Here is an 18,960-nt window from a genome sequence, read left to right as displayed (position 1 = left end):
AATTATCTTAACCGGTTTGATCTTAATTCAAGTGCAGAAAGTTTCTCTGAACAAAATAAATCAATGAAATTGTTGAAATGCGACATAAGAAACAAAGACACTGCACACTCCTCAGTGTTCTTCCCCACCATTAATAATTTCACTTTTGAAGCAAAAGGAATTCCCAAACTTTTACATCAACATGGGAAAATCAATTTAAGGACAGCAGTTTCAAGAGGAAATCATTTGGCTAAATTCACCTTTACCCATATTAGATTTGGCTTTAAAGGGACAATATAGGCAGCAGCTAGGTAGGCAAGATAGGGGTCTCTCACATCTCACAGAAATGATTCATGCTTGTACGAGGAATATATTTAGTGCTGAATCTGACATGACCTAGGACCAGTACTGTGTATATTTAATAGCCACCTGAAGATGACCAAATTACCCCCTCTGCTCCTGCCTATAGTCCCCCTTTAACATTATCACTAAACGTTGTCTGTACAGTACCAATGCTTACAGTAATCCCTGGGGTACTAACAGCTTTGCCTAAACACTCCCTTTAAGATATTTTGACCCAAAACAACTTGAAACTTGATCAAGTTGGTACCAGGTGAAACGAAAAAAAATAACCTACTTCTGGTATCCATATAAAACTCCTATAATATCGACAAAAATTGGACAAATTGCAGGCAAATGGAGCTGATATCAGTATTTTTTGTTTTCAGTTTGTTTTATCTTATTAATACCAGCATTTCTGATCATGCAAAGGCCATTAACATATTTCATCACTAAGGCACCCCAGCAGGTTCAATAAGGTGTCGTTTATACAAAAGCCCAGAAAGCTCACTCCAAATCAAGATTTGAAATACCAAACTTCAAATTCTTGGTTTGATCACATCATCATGTCTTACCCTTCAGATAAATGCGGTCCAGTCAGATCATGTTTCGAAAAACTGATAAAAAATTATTGTGACGAAAGGTTATTTTTATAAATTCAAGTCAGGGGGGGGGATCACTTAACCAATCTGGATTGACACATATGTGTCATGGTTTTGGCAGAGTGTATTTATCCCTGTGAACATGTCAGACCTTTGAACCTCTGTCACATGGTGTCACAGAAATGACAGGCTTGAGATTGTGTAAAAATTGCCATGAGTTCTACTGCGATATTAAACAGTCTAGTCTGCTGCATTACAGTCAATTTTGCAATCTTAGAGGAAGTGGTGTGGTAGTGGAGCTTTTATGGAGAATTTAAAGATTTTATTGAATTTTCAAGATTGCCACCTGACGGCCATATTCACATATTGTTCATGAGATTCAGGGTTATTGTAGAGTGTACATGAACATGTCACATGGAAATTAGTTGACATCTGTTGAACAGTTGAAGAGTAATAGGACTTGGTTGAATTTTCAAGATGGCAGCCTGGAGGCCATATTTGTCATCAGATTTAACTGAAAATTGAGGATATTGTAAAGAGAACTAAGATACACAATCAGCTGAAATTTGGTTGCAATCTGAATATGAGTTTCAGAGAAATAGGACTTTGTTTAATTTTCAAGATGGCCTCCTGGCGGCTATATTGGTTATCATATTGACTGAAATTCAGGGATGCTGTAGAGAGTACATACATATAAAATTACATGAAATTTGGTTCCAATCGGATCATTAGTTTCAGAGTAGAAGGACATTGTTTACTTTTCAAGATGGCTGCCTGGTGGCCATATTTGATGTCCGAACATGACAAATTTTTGATGCTAGATTTACAAATATATTTACAAATATATTGCGATTTGTGATCTGGTATATTTTATTATACAAAATGAAAAATATACCTGGTAAAGTATTCAACTCAATTGGTCCTTGGAAAAAGAAATCTGTGAGATATTAGTAATTTTGGATTTTGACAAAGCACTTTATAACTTGATTTTAAGAACTATTTGGCTGATCGGTTGATTGGTAATTTTTGCAACTGGTTCTTTCGAAACAGAAAAATATCCCTATTTTATTCGTTCATTATTTATTTTGAGAAAGCATTCAACTCGATTGGTGGGGAATTTTTCCAATTAGACGTTTAGAAATGGAAAACAAATCTGTGAGATGTCTGTAATCATTTATTTTGAGATTTTTATTTTGGCTTGGTTGATTGGTGATTTTTGCAACTGGTCCTTTAGAAATGGCAAAATATCCCTAGTATATACATGTAGTACAATTTTTATTTTGAGAAGGCATTTAACTTGATCGTTGGGGAATTTTTGCAACTCAGCCGATAGAAATTAAGAAATATCCATGAGATATTAGTTGATATTGATTTTGGAAGAGTATCTAACTGAATTGGTTGGGAATTTTTGCAACTGGTCCTTTAGAAATGGCAAAAAATCTGTGAGATATTTGTAAACTTTGACTATGACAAAGCAGTTAACTTAATTTTGAGACCTATTTGGCTTGGTTGATTGGTAATTTCTGCAACTTGTCCTTTAGAAGTGGAAATTATCCCTAGTTTATCAGTACAATTTTTATTTTGAGGAAGCATTTAACTCAATTGGTTGGGAATTTTTCCAATCGATCCTTTAGAAATGGTAAGAAATCTGTGATATTGATTTTGAGAAACTATTTGGCTCGTTTGGTTGGTTATTTTTGCAACTTGTCCTTGAAAAAAGGGATATTTGTTTTTCCTTGAGAAAAGTGACTAAAACCTTTTATTAGGCGTGAGTGGTGGTGTGTAGCAAGAGTTGCACGACACCCTGGCTGATGGAATTTTGGGGGTGCTATAGCTAGGGTCCACTGTGTGGCAGCTAAAGGGGCTGTCCCTGTGTCTACTCGAGCCCCTAGTGGTTAAACCCTAGTGCAAGGGCCGGGGTCATGTGCTTAGCATCGTGGTCACAACAGTTGAGCATCAACCTTGTGATCAGGCGGCGGTCCCGTCTTCGATACCTGGCCGGAGCCATTTTGTAACTCTCAACTGACCTGAAAAGTCCTTGTGTGCGCTAGATTGTGGCTGCCCTTGGTTCTCCAGAAAGGTCTCTGGACAGGCTAGATGATAATGTGTGCGATTTTAGAGCAGTTTCATACAGTAAACAGTACAGTGACAAGCAATATATAAAACTCTCTATCAAAAACTCACTATTCTCATGTCTTGGTGTTGAGCAGTTTTTTCAGTCCAATGCCTTTTGAAGTACGATCCATGAGGTCATTACGAGTGAGTACGTGCGAGGGTCCTCATGGGAACTGCATAGATGACCTGGCAGGGTTGAGCTCGACTCAGCTCAAACTTACTGAAAAATGAAGAAAAAAATTATTTATTGAGTATCATAGAACCTCAGAAAACTGTAGAACTTAAATATTTTCACAGCATTATTTTTTGGCGAATGGAGCATGATAGAAATAAATAGGCTGCAGTGTTTCAAGTAGGGGATGCAGCTGAAACTGCTGACTGGTCCCTGTGACTGCTGGAATCCCTAGTGATGGTACACTAGTGAAAGGCCCGGGTCATGTGCTTACCTCCTCTCTTCTTGTGGTGTTGAGCAGATTTTCAGTCCTGCAGTGCCTGTTGATTCAGAGCCACGATGTGTTCATGAGTAAGTGAGCGTGAGGGTCCTCTCAAGGAGTGTTAGCCTAAGTGTGGATGATCTGGCGGGTTGAGAAAAAAATTGTGTATTGAGTTGCGTGATGAATAATGATGGAACCTTAGACAGCTGTAGAACTTAAATATTTTCACAGCATTAATTTTTGGCGAATGGAGCATGATAGAATACCTAGGCTCAGCAACACAAGAGTGGCTAGTTTTGGATGCAGCTTAAAGTGTTGACTGGTCCCTTGACTGCTGGATTCCCTAGTGGTGGTACGATATTGCAAGGGCCCGGGTCATGTGCTTACCTCCTCTCTTCTTATGGTGTTGAGCAGATTTTCAGTCCTGCAGTGCCTGTTGATTCAGAGCCACGATGTCTTCATGAGTAAGTGAGCGTGAGGGTCCTCTCAAGGAGTGTTAGCCTTAGTGTGGATGATCTGGCGGGTTGAGAAAAAAATTGTGTATTGAGTTGCGTGATGAATAATGATGGAACCTTAGACAACTGTAGACCTTAAATATTTTCACGGCATTAATTTTTGGCGAATGGAGCATGATAGAAATAACTAGGCTGCAGAGTTGCAAGTAGGGGATACAGCTCAAATTGCTGACTGGTCCCTGTGACTGCTGGAACCCCTAGTGATGGTACACTAGTGAAAGGGCCCGGGTCATGTGCTTACCTCCTCTCTTCTTATGGTGTTGAGCAGATTTTCAGTCCTGCAGTGCCTGTTGATTCAGAGCCACGATGTCTTCATGAGTATTAAAGTGAGCGTGAGGGTCCTCTCAAGGAGTGTTAGTCTAAGTGTCGATGATCTGGCGGGTTGAGAAAAAAATTGTGCATTGAGTTGCGTGATGAATAATGATGGAACCTTAGACAACAGTAGAAGTTAAATATTTTCACAGCATTAATTATGCCCCCGCTAAAGTGGGGGCATTTATAATATGTACTTGGGTGGTTTCCGGCCACCGCCGCCATGTCCGCGTCCGCCGCACTGAATTCCAGACTATAACTCAAGAACCCCAAGCTCGGCTGACTTGAAATTTTTAGGGGGTGTAGGCCTAGTGTGCAAAGGGTCCCTATTGTTTTTTGGCGCGTTCCAAAATCCAATATGGCCGCCAGCCGCCATCTTAGATTTTCGCATTCCGCTCGTTTACTAGAGAACCAGAGGTCCAACAGTCTTCAAACTTTTGTGGTGTGATGGTCTATGGTAGGGGAGGTTCCCTATCGATTTTGGGCCCGACCCGAAATCAAAGATGGCCGCCAGCCACCATCTTAGATTTTGGCATTCCGCTCGTTAACTGGAGAACCAGAGGTCCAACAGTCTTCAAACTTTTGTGGTGTAATGGTCTATGGTAGGGGAGGTTCCCTATCGATTTTGGGCCAGACCCGAAATCAAAGATGGCCACCAGGTCCCCGACTTGTTGATTTGTATTCCGCCCCGTAAATTAAGAACCGAGTGAGTGACAGACCTGAAACTTATGTGGTGTTATTACCTAGTGTAGGGGAGGTTCCCTATCCATTTTGGGCCCGATCTGAAATCCAAGATGGCTGCCAGGCCCGACTTGGTTTTTCGCATTCCGACCTGTAACTCAAGAACCAAGTGAGTGACAGACCTGAATCTTATGTGGTGTGATGAGGTTGTGTAGGGGAGGTTCCCTGTCGATTTTGGGCCTGACCCAAAATTCAATATGGCTGCCAGCAGCAAACTTAGATTTTGGTATTCCGATTGTTAACTGAAGAACTAGAGGTTTGACACACTTCAAACTTTTGTGGTGCAATGGTCATTCAGGGGATACTCTCTATCAATTTTGGGCGTGTTCCAAAATCCAATATGGCTGCCAGCAGCCAACTAAGATTTTGGTATTCCGAGTGTTAACTGAAGAACTAGAGGTTTGACACACTTCAAACTTTTGTGGTGTAATGGTCTTCAGTAGGGGAGTTTCTCTATCGATTTTGGGCGCATTCCAGAATCCAAAATGGCCTCCAGCCGCCATCTTAGATTTTCGCATTTCGCTCATTTATGGAAGAACCAGATGTCCTACACACTTCAACATTTTGTGGTGTAATGGCCAATGGTGGGGGAGGTTCCCTACTGATTTTGGGGGTCAGTTTGAACTCCAACATGGCTGTTAGTTGGCATCTTGGATTTTTATCATACTGACCTAAATCGCCAGAGTGTGTGAGGGAGCTAGTATTTCTGTGGTATGATCGCCTCAGGTAAGCATGGTAAGGGAGGTGCTGTATAATTTTTGATAAATAGCCTGACAGTTGTTATTCATTAGCATGTAAGCAATGGATATTCTGTGACTGATTCTAGCAGATTGCACTAGCTACCCGGCAGTGACTAGTCTTTAACTTCCTGAGTACCAGATATTCTGTGACTGATTCCAGGCCATCGCATAATTGAAGCTGTTCCAGTAACAGGATCAACAGCTTGCCCACTGATCTTCTGTGTAAATTGCTAGCAGGCAATCGCCTTGGAAACGGCAAAAACTTAAAAGATGAAGGAGATGACAACGGCGAAAATAGTATAGACCACGCTTCACCTCTGTAGTGAGTAAATGGGAAAACCAACCTCTGCTGTTCACGTGCATGTCTATTGTCAGACCAACTAGCCCAGTCAACAGCCATATTATTGTGGATGTTATTTGAGAGCCTCCACAAAATTTCATAAACAGCCACAGAGAAGATATTATCGAATTTATTTCGCTTATAAGCGCACTGCGCTTATATTCGAGGTGCGCTTATAGCCACAATTTAATATTTATAGGCTAAATAACACGCGCAATGAACATATTAACACACCGAACACACCAGAGTGGGGGCATACATTCGCAATTTGCCCCAATTGCGTTATATATTTCTAGTTTTTGGCGAATGGAGCATGATAGAAATAACTAGGCTGCAGAGTTGCAAGTAGGGGATACAACTGCTGACTGGTTCCTGTGACTGCTGGAATCCCTAGTGCAAGGCCCCGGGTCATGTGCTTACCTCCTCTCTTCTTATGGTGTTGAGCAGATTTTCAGTCCTGCAGTGCCTGTTGATTCAGAGCCACGATGTCTTCATGAGTAAGTGAGCGTGAGGGTCCTCTCAAGGAGTGTTAGCCTAAGTGTGGATGATCTAGCAGGTTGAGAAAAACAAAATTGTGCATAGAGTTGTGTGATGAATAATGATGGAACTTTAGACAACTGTAGAACTTAAATATTTTCACAGCATTAACTTTTGGCGAATGGAGCATGATTGATAGAAATAACTAGGGTGCAGAGTTGCAAGTAGGGGATACAGCTCAAACTGCTGACTGGTCCCTGTGACTGCTGGAATCCCTAGTGATGGTACACTAGTGAAAGGGCCCGGGTCATGTGCTTACCTCCTCTCTTCTTGTGGTGTTGAGCAGATTTTCAGTCCTGCAGTGCCTGTTGATTCAGAGCCACGATGTCTTCATGAGTAAGTGAGCGTGAGGGTCCTCTCAAGGAGTGTTAGTCTAAGTGTGGATGATCTGGCGGGTTGAGAAAAAAATTGTGTATTGAGTTGCGTGATGAATAATGATGGAACCTTAGACAACTGTAGACCTTAAATATTTTCACGGCATTAATTTTTGGCGAATGGAGCATGATAGAAATAACTAGGCTGCAGAGTTGCAAGTAGGGGATACAGCTGAAACTGCTGACTGGTCCCTGTGACTGCTGGAACCCCTAGTGATGGTACACTAGTGAAAGGCCCCGGGTCATGTGCTTACCTCCTCTCTTCATGTGGTGTTGAGCAGATTTTCAGTCCTGCAGTGCCTGTTGATTCAGAGCCATGAGGTCTTTATGAGTGAGTGTGCGTTAGGGTCCTCTCAAGGAGTGTTAGTCTAAGTGTCGATGATCTGGCTGGTTGAGAAAAAAATTGTGTATTCAGTTGCGTGATGAATAATGATGGAACCTTAGACAACTGTAGAACTTAAATATTTTCACAGCATTAATTTTTGGCGAATGGAGCATGATAGAATACCTAGGCTCAGCAACACAAGAGTGGCAAGTTTTGGATGCAGCTTAAAGTGTTGACTGGTCCCTTGACTGCTGGAATCCCTAGTGATGGTACAATATTGCAAGGCCCCAGGTCATGTGCTTACCTCCTCTCTTCTTATGGTGTTGAGCAGATTTTCAGTCCTGCAGTGCCTGTTGATTCAGAGCCACAAGGTCTTCATGAGTGAGTGTGCGTTAGGGTCCTCTCAAGGAGTGTTAGTCTAAGTGTCGATGATCTGGCGGGTTGAGCTCGACTGAACTCAAACTTGCTGAAAAATTTTTAAAAATTTCATGAACATACACAATCTAGGCCTAAACAATGATGAAAACCTCTTAAGTTTAAGATTATGGCCGTCAAGGACATGATTCATTCCACGACAAGCTAAGTCTTTGAATTTCAAGATGGCCACTATAAATAGTTCCAAATTTTCCAAATTATCTACTTAATTTAGACTTTGTGACTGCAATTGACAAGGAAAGTTCCGAGTATTTTTGAATTTTCATGTTGTTCACCGCAATAGACAGACTGCACCTTACGGAGGTAAATACATGCTTTCGGTATTTGCCCTAGTTTACTGCAGACTACCAAGGCTAATACACAGTCCCAATGTTCACTGTGATAATGAAACGGGCAGGGGCCATTGTGCTCACCGTATAGATATTTGCTGGTTAGGAATTCATCCTGGTTAAGAAACATGCTACATATTTAGTATATAGGTCAAACCAAAGTCGGTATGACATGTGATGTATCGTTGCTTGGAGTACCTACCATAAAAATATCATCAAAAACAAGTCACTGATAAGCGAGATATTGCACCTTTTACCTTTTAGCTGGGCCAGGAAATGTGCCAGGATACCGATATTTTGAACAATGATGAGAACCTCTTAAGTTTAAGATTATAGCCGTCAAGGACATGACCCATTCCACGACAAGCTAAAAGTCTTTGAATTTCAAGATGGCCACTATTCCAAAATTTCCAAATTATCTACTTACTTTAGACTAGGTGACTTCAAAAAATAGCTGTTGGCAAGGAAATGTCCGACTTTTCTTGAATGTTCAAGTTGTTCGCTGCAATAGACCTACTGATTGGGAATATCGTCGAGATCTTCCAGTGGCTGCCTCTCCCAAAATGCCCCGGACAACATGACACATGCCCTATATAGCCATTAGCCATAAAAAACGATATTTAATGAGATTCAACCGAGTTCATGTTTGGATATGCTTGATATGTCATCAGCCCTATAAATTAGGCATAACTGTGAACATTCATCTATCCAGGTCACCCTAGAGAATGAATTCCCCAGGCACCTGGCCTCCCGACTAAGCAAGCACACTGCCCCCGATAGTACTAGCTCGTTGAGGCCTGGAAGAACGGCTGCCTCACAAGAAAAACATCCAAAATGTGCGCTCGTTGGTAAATTTTCTAAAATAACTTGTGCCCATCTAGTAACATGGACAATATGCACTAAATTTTGAGGTAAATTAACCAGCAGATTAATCTGTGGTGCACGCATAAAATCCATCCGTGCATATTTTATAATTTGATGCGATCCATGCTTGAAGAACCTTATCACAGTGGAACCTCCATTAGCGGACACCTCTCTATTAAGGACACTAGTATTGGTCCCAAATTGGTTATTTTCAATCAATTTGACAGCTTTTAATAATCAGGACACCTCTCTATTAGGGACAACAATTGTCAGTCCCGAGGGTGACCTTATTAGAGAGGTTCTACTATATATCACCTGGATGAACACAACAATGTTTTGTTGAAATCTTTTCTATCTTCATTAAAAAAAAAACAATTTCCCACTATTCCAAGATTTCCAAATTACTTTAGACTAGATGACTTCAAAAAATAGCTGTTGGCAAGGAAATTTCCGACTATTCTTGAATTTTCAAGTTGTTTGCCGCAATAGACCTACTCGGTCTACGATCCAGAACTGGAATATGTAATTGATATCAGTTCCCGCGTTATCTGATGGCCTCGGTTTGGTTTACGCTGAGTGGCATATCTGCTGCAGGCAGGACACCCTCAATTTAGCCATAAACTATTTCCGGGATGGAGAGGCATCCGTGATTGACTGGATAGCAATACAAAAGAAACAACCCCAAGCATGTTGTCTGTTGGAATACTAACTAACTACTAGCTCATGCTGACCACATGGGCCCCATCCACCCATTAGTGAAAGATTAAAAAAATCATAGATATTATAAACCAATGGGGCTATGCTAACTAATCTAAGTGGACATTTGGGATATATTATTAATTAGGTATATGTACTAATTACTTCAAACTCTACAATGAACTAACTTAACTAATGGTGAAAATGCCCTAGCCATAGCAACCACTACACCAACGCCTAACTGACACATGCATACTAGTGCAGGGTATACAGAATGTACATCAAGGAAGTAGGCCATGTCCTGGATTTTTAACTCTGATTTGCAAAATGAGCACCAACAAAGTATATTTCAGTTTAAGATGACTATATTTTGATACGTTAGGACAATATGTAACCATGGGTATCATACATCAACTGTCTTGAACTCTAAGCCTCACAGAACATGGCACCCAACATGTGTCTCTCAATATGTTTGACCCCATCTATCATGGCTTGTGGTTTGTACTGGCCGAAAGTAGTTCCAGCAAAATAGTTGCATTTTCATCAGAATTTGCTGTAGCTGGGCCAGGAAATGTGCCAGGATACCAATATTTTGAACAATGATGAGAACCTCTTAAGTTTAAGATTATAGCCGTCAAGGACATGACCCATTCCACGACAAGCTAAAAGTCTTTGAATTTCAAGATGGCCACTATTCCAAAATTTCCAAATTACTTTTGACTAGGTGACTTAAAAAAATAGCTGTTGGCAAGGGAATTTCCGAATATTCTCAAGTTGAATTTTAAAGTTGTTCGTCGAGTTCTTCCAGTGACTGCCTCTCCCAAAGTGCCCTGACAACTTGACACATGCCCTATATAACCAAGCCATAAAAAAATCGATATCTTATCAGATGCAACCGATTACATGTCTGGATATGCTTGATATGTCACCAGCCCTATATAAAATAAGGCATAACTGTGAACATTCATCTCGCCAGGTCACCCTGGAGAATGAATTCCCCAGGCACCTGGCCTTCCGACTAAAGCAAGCACACTCCCCCCCCCCCCCCCCCCCCCACCCCGATTTCATGTCTTGATATGCTTGATATGTCATCAGCCCTATAAATAAGGCGTAACTGTGAACATTCATCTCTCATCTTTTCTTCCTAATAAACGCATGAAATGTCACATACTCTACATGATAAAATATCAAAGTGTTGCTAAATTGTTTTTTTTGTGTTTGAATTGGTTATTTGTTTTGCAAAGTTAATTGTTGCAAAGTTAAGTAGCGGCAATGAATGGAAGAGCCATCGTTCACGTGACCAGGACTTTTGTGCGATCAATTTTTAGTATTCATGAGCGAACACGAATGTAGTGCCCAATTAAATCAATTATACCGGGGTATATAGACTTTTCTATGTAATATAATTGATTGTAATATTCTGAACTAATGTATGATGCTTCTCAGCTATGAAACTGTCTGTAATTTTGATGATACCGTAATAAAAACTAAAAGAAATTATCGTTTCTGGAAAAATCCTAATGCATGAGCAGACGATGCTAGCGCTATTGCATGTACGTGATGACTGATGAAAGCCTATGATGACGTTGCGGAACAGTTTTTGGAACATAGTAAACACCGCCAAATCTACTCCCCATTATGAATTGGGAAGAAAATTTACAATCCCCGACCGGAAGTGTCGCCAAACAGACATTGTCTGTCCTAGAAGAGGAGGGCAAAAAGATACCTTGAATTTCCTTGCAATGGTTGTGGACCTGATCTAGGCCTAAAATTAAAGGAAGGCTAATTCCCAAAAAGCATGTGGAAAGCCAAAAAGCATGTGCAAACCCTTCTTGCAGATTCTTCTAATAAAAACGTTTTATTTTAACTCGCACATTAGCAACATTTTTACAACATTTCCAGTTGCAACAAATGTTGCAAAAATGTTGCGTAGTGTGTACAGAGCAAAACGCGTCTTACAACATGTTGTAAAATTGTTGTAAAAATGTTGCAAATTAAATGCAATGCAATTCTTTGTTGCATGTTGTAAAAATGTTGCAAACTCTTCAGCCAATCAGAAATAGGATTTGCGTCATGTGATCTACCTGAGGTCATGTGACTTGAACAAGAAGCAGTTATAGCAACTCTCAAGTGAGTGTCTTGCTTCGTAGGGTGATGAAACCTTTTCTAGAAGTTTCATCCATTCGCAGGAAGTTTTTGTATGACGGGTTGTCAGTCAGCCGCAACTCCTTTAACAGGCAGTGGTATGCCCCATGATCCACCCTCATTTTGATCCAGGGCCTGGTCCATATTCTCTTTGGTTATTTCGCCGCCTCTTCCGTCTCTCAACAATGACAGCTAAAATTGCTGCAGAAGCACTCAAAACACATCTTCTCTCCTTGGAATCATCTATTTTCCCTCGAAAATACCTATTTCCCTTTGTTCCCACTAAAAAGTTTGCAACAATTTACCAACATGTTGTAAAAATGTTGCTAATTTGTTGCAATTTTGTTGCTAGCGTACACAGGGCCTTGAAGTGCTTGTTGCAAAATTGTTGTAAAAATGTTGGTAAAATGTTGCTAATATTTTACTAGTGTAAGCAGGGTGTACACTAGTAAAATATTAGCAACATTTTACTAGTGTAAGCAGGGTGTACACTAGTAAAATATTAGCAACATTTTACCAACATTTTACCAACATTTTTACAACAATTTTGCAACAAGCACTTCAAGGCCCTGTGTACACTAGCAACAAAATTGCAACAAATTAGCAAGGAAGAGGCGGCGAAATAACCAAAGAGAATATGGACCAGGCCCTGGATCAAAATGAGGATGGATCATGGGGCATATCACTGCCTGTTAAAGGAGTTGCGGCTGACTGACAAGCCGTCATACAAAAACTTCCTGCGAATGGATGAAACTTCTAGAAAAGGTTTCACCACCCTACGAAGCAAGACACTCACTTGAGAGTTGCTATACCAGCTTCTTGTTCAAGTCACATGACCTCAGGTAGATCACGTGACGCAAATCCTATTTCTGATTGGCTGAAGAGTTTGCAACATTTTTACAACATGTTGTAAGACGCGTTTTGCTCTGTACACACTACGCAACATTTTTGCAACATTTGTTGCAACTGGAAATGTTGTACAAATGTTGCTAATATTTTACTAGTGTACACAGGCCTTTATGGTTACGTATACACTGTATGTAAAGTGTAAACAAAATGCATAAATCCATCATGTCCATCGATTCTGAAAAAAATTGTGCAGACCCGCGGAGAAAGGAAATATGTCGAACCATAAACGATGAATACGTGTTGTGATTAAACTCTTTGAAATACACGACTTGTATTAAAGTTTATGGTTTCTGAATATGAACGCGGTGATGATTTATTCAAATTGCTACATGAAGATAATTTAATGTCGGCATAATAGGCTATATATGTACACCATGCTTAGTATGTATGATGTCAAATGTGTCAAGAGAATGAAAAAATGAGATGATCATAATCTAAAATGTTTATCACACGACTATAACAAAACTAGTGTTATCTTAGGATTTGAATTTGCATTCCTATAAAACAACATGTCAAAAGGTCAGACTCTGCATAATAAGTCACATCGAGGTATGTCTATTGAGGCGATGCATGATCGTACAAGCTTGAACCGAAGTAAATGAAAGGGTGTTTTCGCAACTTGACTCGAAACAGGTTTACGCACGTAGGCGTTTGCTCTGTGTTGTTGTTTTTTGCAGACGCAAAGTGTGTGTACACCTCCGGTCAAAAGTAAATGAATACTTGAAATTTCCATATGATATCTCCTAAGATATACACTAACCACAAAAAGTTTGGGAACACCTACGCCACATGTACAGTGCATTTTTTATTTCGATTGAAAGTATGGTTTGGTTGAGTATCACAGTTTGGTATAGGCTTTTACAAACACCACATTAAAGTGTCCATTTCAAGAAAAGTCTTATCAATTAACACGTATGATAATTACCCCTAACAAACACAAATTCCACACCTCTTGAATGACCGTTGCATAATTACTCGTATTATATACCCATTTTTGTGTACTACATTGGCCTACCCGACACAATGAGACATGTTTACAGTGGATTTGAGTATTCTAATATAGCCATCCAAACTACAGCGCCTATTCACTATAAGAGCTCTATGTCAAAGTAGACAATTTAAATTTGATTGGAAAAAATATCTTGATTCGCGAAAATATTTTGCGGCGAAAATTTTCCGTTCTACAGTACTCTATAGACTCACCGTTCTAGTCATACCGTTTTTGAATATGCACGCCACGATATTATGCGCATTGTCGTTTATGCCATTCAAAATTGTTTGAGTGAATCGAAGATGGACAATGGGTTGGCGATACCAGTTTGTCTAATGGTTGTACCATTGGCCTTTGCATCAATATCTGCAAGGGTTTAAGATAGGCCGATACGGGTTTTATTTTAATGCGATTTATTTTTTTGGAGATCGTCAATAGACCTAACAAAACCACACCATAGGCCTAACCACTAATTAGAAGTTAGTGATCAGTTGATTCGCAATGCCAACCACTGTTCATCAACTTACCACGTCCTAGCTACAGGCAGCGAAAAGTTTTCGCCAATCAGTGTGAAGGGACCTTGGCCTGATCAATGCATATCATACTGGGGGCGGTCATGCCTCAAGTTAATGAACTGTCCAATGTAATCAATGCACGCCAACTGGTTCTTAAAGCCCCCGGTTGCGGAGGGGGGGGGGACCCTGGTTATTTGCTTTCAGTGTATGTCTATACTAGACCACAGGCGCAAACACCCTACACTTGCAATATCTCATATAGCTATTGAACAGTTTGTCTTTTACTTCGCTTTGCTGGCAACTGTCCAATTTGGCCAACTAGCCAACAATTAACTTAGTATCGTATCTAGATTACCCCAAAATCCCTTTGCGAAGTAACCATTCATCGACTAAGTACCGGTAGATAGAGATTGTTCGTATAGTTTACGTCAATGATTGAATGAACGGGAAAGAAAGGAAACTGAATTCTTTTATGAATTATTGACAGACGTGAAGCATAATATCTATTGAATACCACTTCGTATGACGCACGTCCCTTTGGTTTTGTCTTGTTAAAATAGGTCTCGATCCCATCAGTGTTCGGTTTGTTGTGCGGATATGTATTTACTATGAACTCAATGCATGCCAACTGGTTGCTAACTGGGAATGTCCCTGTTTACGGATGGGGGGAGGGGGGGGGACTGGTTATGCTTTTAGTGTATGAAGGCCACAAACGAAAACACCCTACGCTTGCAATAGCCTATACATATATGAACAGTTTGTCTTTACTTTGACGACTACCATTAACTTTGATTAGTTAACTTCCCACGTCAAACACTGCAGCAGCAATCTGTTTGAGTCTTAAAGGGACAATATAGGCAGCAGCTAGGCAGGCAAGATAAAGTTACACAAAGTCGCCAATACGGGTCTCTCACATCTCACAGTATGTCGAAGTGATTCATCTTTGTACGAGGAATATATTTAGTGCTGAATCTGACATGACGGCCCTCACTGTGTATATAAGTCACCTGAAGATGGCCAAATTAGCCCCTCTGCTCCTGCCTATAGTCCCCCTTTAATGACAAGATGCATTTAATTCAAGAAACATACACAAATAGATCTATCTATGCTAGCAGGTGGAAAATTCAATCATTATTTCACCACAAACAGCTGCTTCTGTGAGCAGATATGAGACAGCTACCGGGGCGGGCGGGGACTATTTCTTTGCGGGGCCTTGTGGTTCAGCATCTCCAAGGAATTCTATTTTCAGAGTCCAATGGGGGGGGGGGGGTTGGGGGGCCTTCCCCCAATGTGCTGGCTGAAACCGGTCACTATCAGAGAACGGGGGAGGGGGTTTGGGGGACTCATCCCTCAATGTACTGGCTAAATATGTCAGAAGGACGGGGGTTTGGGGGAGCTCCCCATGTCAAACAGTTGTGTGAGTTCACTAGAGCTTGCTCTTAACATATTAGTATATGGAATACAAAACAATCACAAAACCTTTCTTTTGCTTTCATTGAAAAGAAATCATTAGATATTTGCAATTGCGGCCCGTCATGAATATAAGTTTATTTTTTGACGTCAACAACGCATTTCAAATGCATTCCATGATGACGTCATCCTCCACAAAAAGGTGGTTTCTGGAACTACTGGCAAATTGCTAATATGTAAATTCAAGGACTTAGTGAGCCCCCCTTTAGGTCGGGGGAGCACCCCCGAACCCCCCTACGATAGCGTAACGTTTTTACCCAGTACAATGGAGGGGACCCCCCCCCCAACCCCCCATGTTGGGACCATCCATAGTTCCTTCCGACACATTTTTGTTTTGGTAATGTAATACATTGTGATTGTCCTTATTCACGGTAAATGTGTTGTCCTCATGCATTCACTTTCGAAACGCATTTTTAAAATAGATGTTACGTCCTGTTAATGGGGCACGTCATCATCGCGTACATTTGGGAAAAACTCCCTAACGAGACCGGAGCAGACGGCTGAAAGTAGTTTAATTATTGGCCGCTACGGTACAGAATGAACGTCGCTCGCCCGAATTTTTCACGCAACTATAGCTAAATAGAGCTAGTTCTAGTTTGTGATTCTATTAGATACTTCAGATTTGGGCAGTAGACCAATATAACTTAGTCGTCAGTGTGGTTTAAGCTGGAAAAACGTATTTGTTTTTCTTAAAGTGCCTTTTTTGGACGGGTGTGTGCGATTGTTTTGTTTTTATGTCACGTGACCTCGACCATGTCGACACAAAATTGAAATAAACCACCCTTTTCTGTCATTATTTAGGACGGATATTTCTCTTATAGAATATTAATATAATTGGCCAATTTCTTAGGCATATGATGTAGCGAATTCCCATGAAGATTTTAATTAATTTAAATTTAATTTAAATTAATTTCAACCAATGGGATAGCAACCACCACCGGAAGATCGCGAAGAAATCGGTAAACTCAACGGAGTTAAGTCAGAAAAATACCAAAAAAAATTGTTTGTAGGATATACAATAGCTCTCTTTATTTCTCATCATTCATTTACATTATGTACTCCCGCACACACGTGTATCTTAAGAGCCCCTCCTAAGAGGGGGGCTTATCAATAAACTCAGCTGGGACGAGATTGGCAGTTGGAAGGGTATAAATCGTGGAAGGAACGCACCCGATTTCACGCGGTACTTGCACAGTGATTCCACGGTTTAGTACTGACTATTCCAAGGTTTATCACTGGTTCCAAGGTTTCACTGATTCCAAGCTATATCAACTACCAAATCACAGACTAAAACTCTCCAAGGCAAAAATCCCATCGCATGTTTAAACTGGGGAATCCCCACGGAGGTAAATTCATGCTTTCGATATCTGCCCTAGTTTACTGTAGACTACCAAGGCTAATACACAGTCCCAATGTCCACTGTGATAATGAAACGGGCCGGGGCCATGTGCTCACCATATAGATATTTGCTGGTTAGGAATTCATCCCGGTTAAGAAACATGCTACATATGTAGTATATAGGTCAAACCAAAGTCGGTATGACATGTGATGTATCGTTGCTTGGAGTACCTACCATAAAAATATCATCAAAAACAAGTCACTGATAAGCGAGATATTGCACTTTTTACTTTTTAGCTACGCCGGCTGTGCAGCATAGCTTATGGTTTGTACTGGCCGAAAGTAGTTCCAGCAAAATAGTTGCATTTTCATCAGAATTTGCTGTAGCTGGGCCAGGAAATGTGCCAGGATACCAATATTTTGAACAATGATGAGAACCTCTTAAGTTTAAGATTATAGCCGTCAAGGACATGACCCATTCCACGACAAGCTAAAAAACTTTGAATTTCAAGATGGCCACTATTCCAAAATTTCCAAATTATCTACTTACTTTAGACTAGGTGACTTCAAAAAATAGCTGTTGGCAAGGAAATTTCCGTCTATTCTTGAATTTTCAAGTTGTTCGCCGCAATAGACCTACTGATTGTAATTGGTAATATCGTCGAGATCTTCCAGTGGCTGCCTCTCCCAAATCGCCCCTGACAACATGACACATGCCCTATATAGCCAGGCCATATAAAAACGATATTTTATGAGATTCAACGGAGTTCGTGTTTGGATATGCTTGATATATGTCATCAGCCCTATAAATAAGGCATAATTGTGAACAATCATCTATCCAGGTCACCCTGGAGAATAAAATCCCCAGGCACCCAGCCTTCCGACTAAGCAAGCACACTGCACCCCACCCCGATTTCATGTCTTGATATGCTTGATATGTCATCAGCCCTATAAATAAGGCATAACTGTGAACATTCATCTATCCAGGTCACCCTGGAGAATAAAATCCCCAGGCACCCAGCCTTCCGACTAAGCAAGCACACTGCCCCCCCCCCCCCCCCCCCGATCGTGCTCGTTGAGGCCTGGGAGAACGGCTGCCTCACAAGAAAAACATCCAAAATGTGCGCTCGTTGGTAAATTTTCTAAAATAACTTGTGCCCATCTAGTAACATGGACAATATGCACTAAATTTTGAGGTAAATTAACCAGCAGATTAATCTGTGGTGCACGCATCAAATATTAGCGGACACCTCTCTATTAAGGACACTAGTATTGGTCCCAAATTGGTTATTTTCATTCAATTTGACAGCTTTAATCAGGACACCTCTCTATTAAGGACAACAATTGTCAATCCCGAGGGTGTCATTATTAGAGAGGTTCTACTGTATATCACAAAAAAAAATTCCTAGGAGAAGCAAGCTCGGCAAACTGGAAGGCCTGAAAAGATGCTTGGCAATTTGGGGAATTGATTCTCCAGGGTGCAGGTGTATGAAAGTTTTTCAACTTCATTACTTTCAAGAGCCTTCAGGCTCCCCTGAACCCCTGGTCACACAATCTTTTCAGAAGGTTGTTTCCCTCTCTAGATGGCATTGAATTTTCTTGAAAACAAGGTATCAGAGAACAATCTTTTTAAGCTTTACAAAAGTTTAATCTGGTGAGCACAATGGCCCATGGCATATCATCTGTTCATGGTTTGTTTTGTGTTGCAGGTTTGGTGCAGCATTGCAACCAAGGAGACCTACCATTTACAGTTAGTCAGTGATGCACACACGCCAGCTCAGTATAGGTAAGTCAGGCCCAGTTATTCTCTCAGGCAAAGTTAGTCAGTCCAGCACTGTTAATGGTAAGTTATGCACAGTTGGCAAGCTGCCACAGTTAGTCAGTCAGGCTTTATAGTGAGTCAGCCAAGTTTTCT

At 40.7% G+C, this 18,960-nt stretch overlaps 1 protein-coding gene across 3 annotated transcripts in view; it reads right to left on the bottom strand.

Annotated features, from left to right (window-relative positions):
• LOC135497090 (serine/threonine-protein phosphatase 6 regulatory ankyrin repeat subunit A-like) overlaps nucleotides 1-18,960 on the bottom strand; it is a 94,287-nt gene that overhangs the window by 9,961 nt on the left and 65,366 nt on the right. Inside the window, exons 1-5 of one of the 3 annotated variants that reach the window (XR_010448761.1) lie at nucleotides 8,545-8,679; nucleotides 7,658-7,819; nucleotides 7,283-7,415; nucleotides 6,914-7,042; nucleotides 6,544-6,666 (exon numbers count right to left, since the gene is read on the bottom strand). The gene's annotated coding sequence lies outside the window, so the exon portion shown is untranslated. Of the gene's footprint in view, nucleotides 1-3,104; nucleotides 3,256-3,481; nucleotides 3,590-6,543; nucleotides 6,667-6,913; nucleotides 7,043-7,282; nucleotides 7,416-7,657; nucleotides 7,820-8,544; nucleotides 8,680-18,960 lie in introns of those variants that run through there. The other 2 variants (XM_064786796.1, XM_064786797.1) reach the window with 2 other exon arrangements.

The sequence above is a fragment of the Lineus longissimus genome, chromosome 12, assembly GCF_910592395.1.
Source record: "Lineus longissimus chromosome 12, tnLinLong1.2, whole genome shotgun sequence".
Classification (NCBI taxonomy): Eukaryota; Metazoa; Nemertea; class Pilidiophora; order Heteronemertea; family Lineidae; genus Lineus; species Lineus longissimus.
This window is presented reverse-complemented; position numbering and strand designations above follow the sequence as displayed.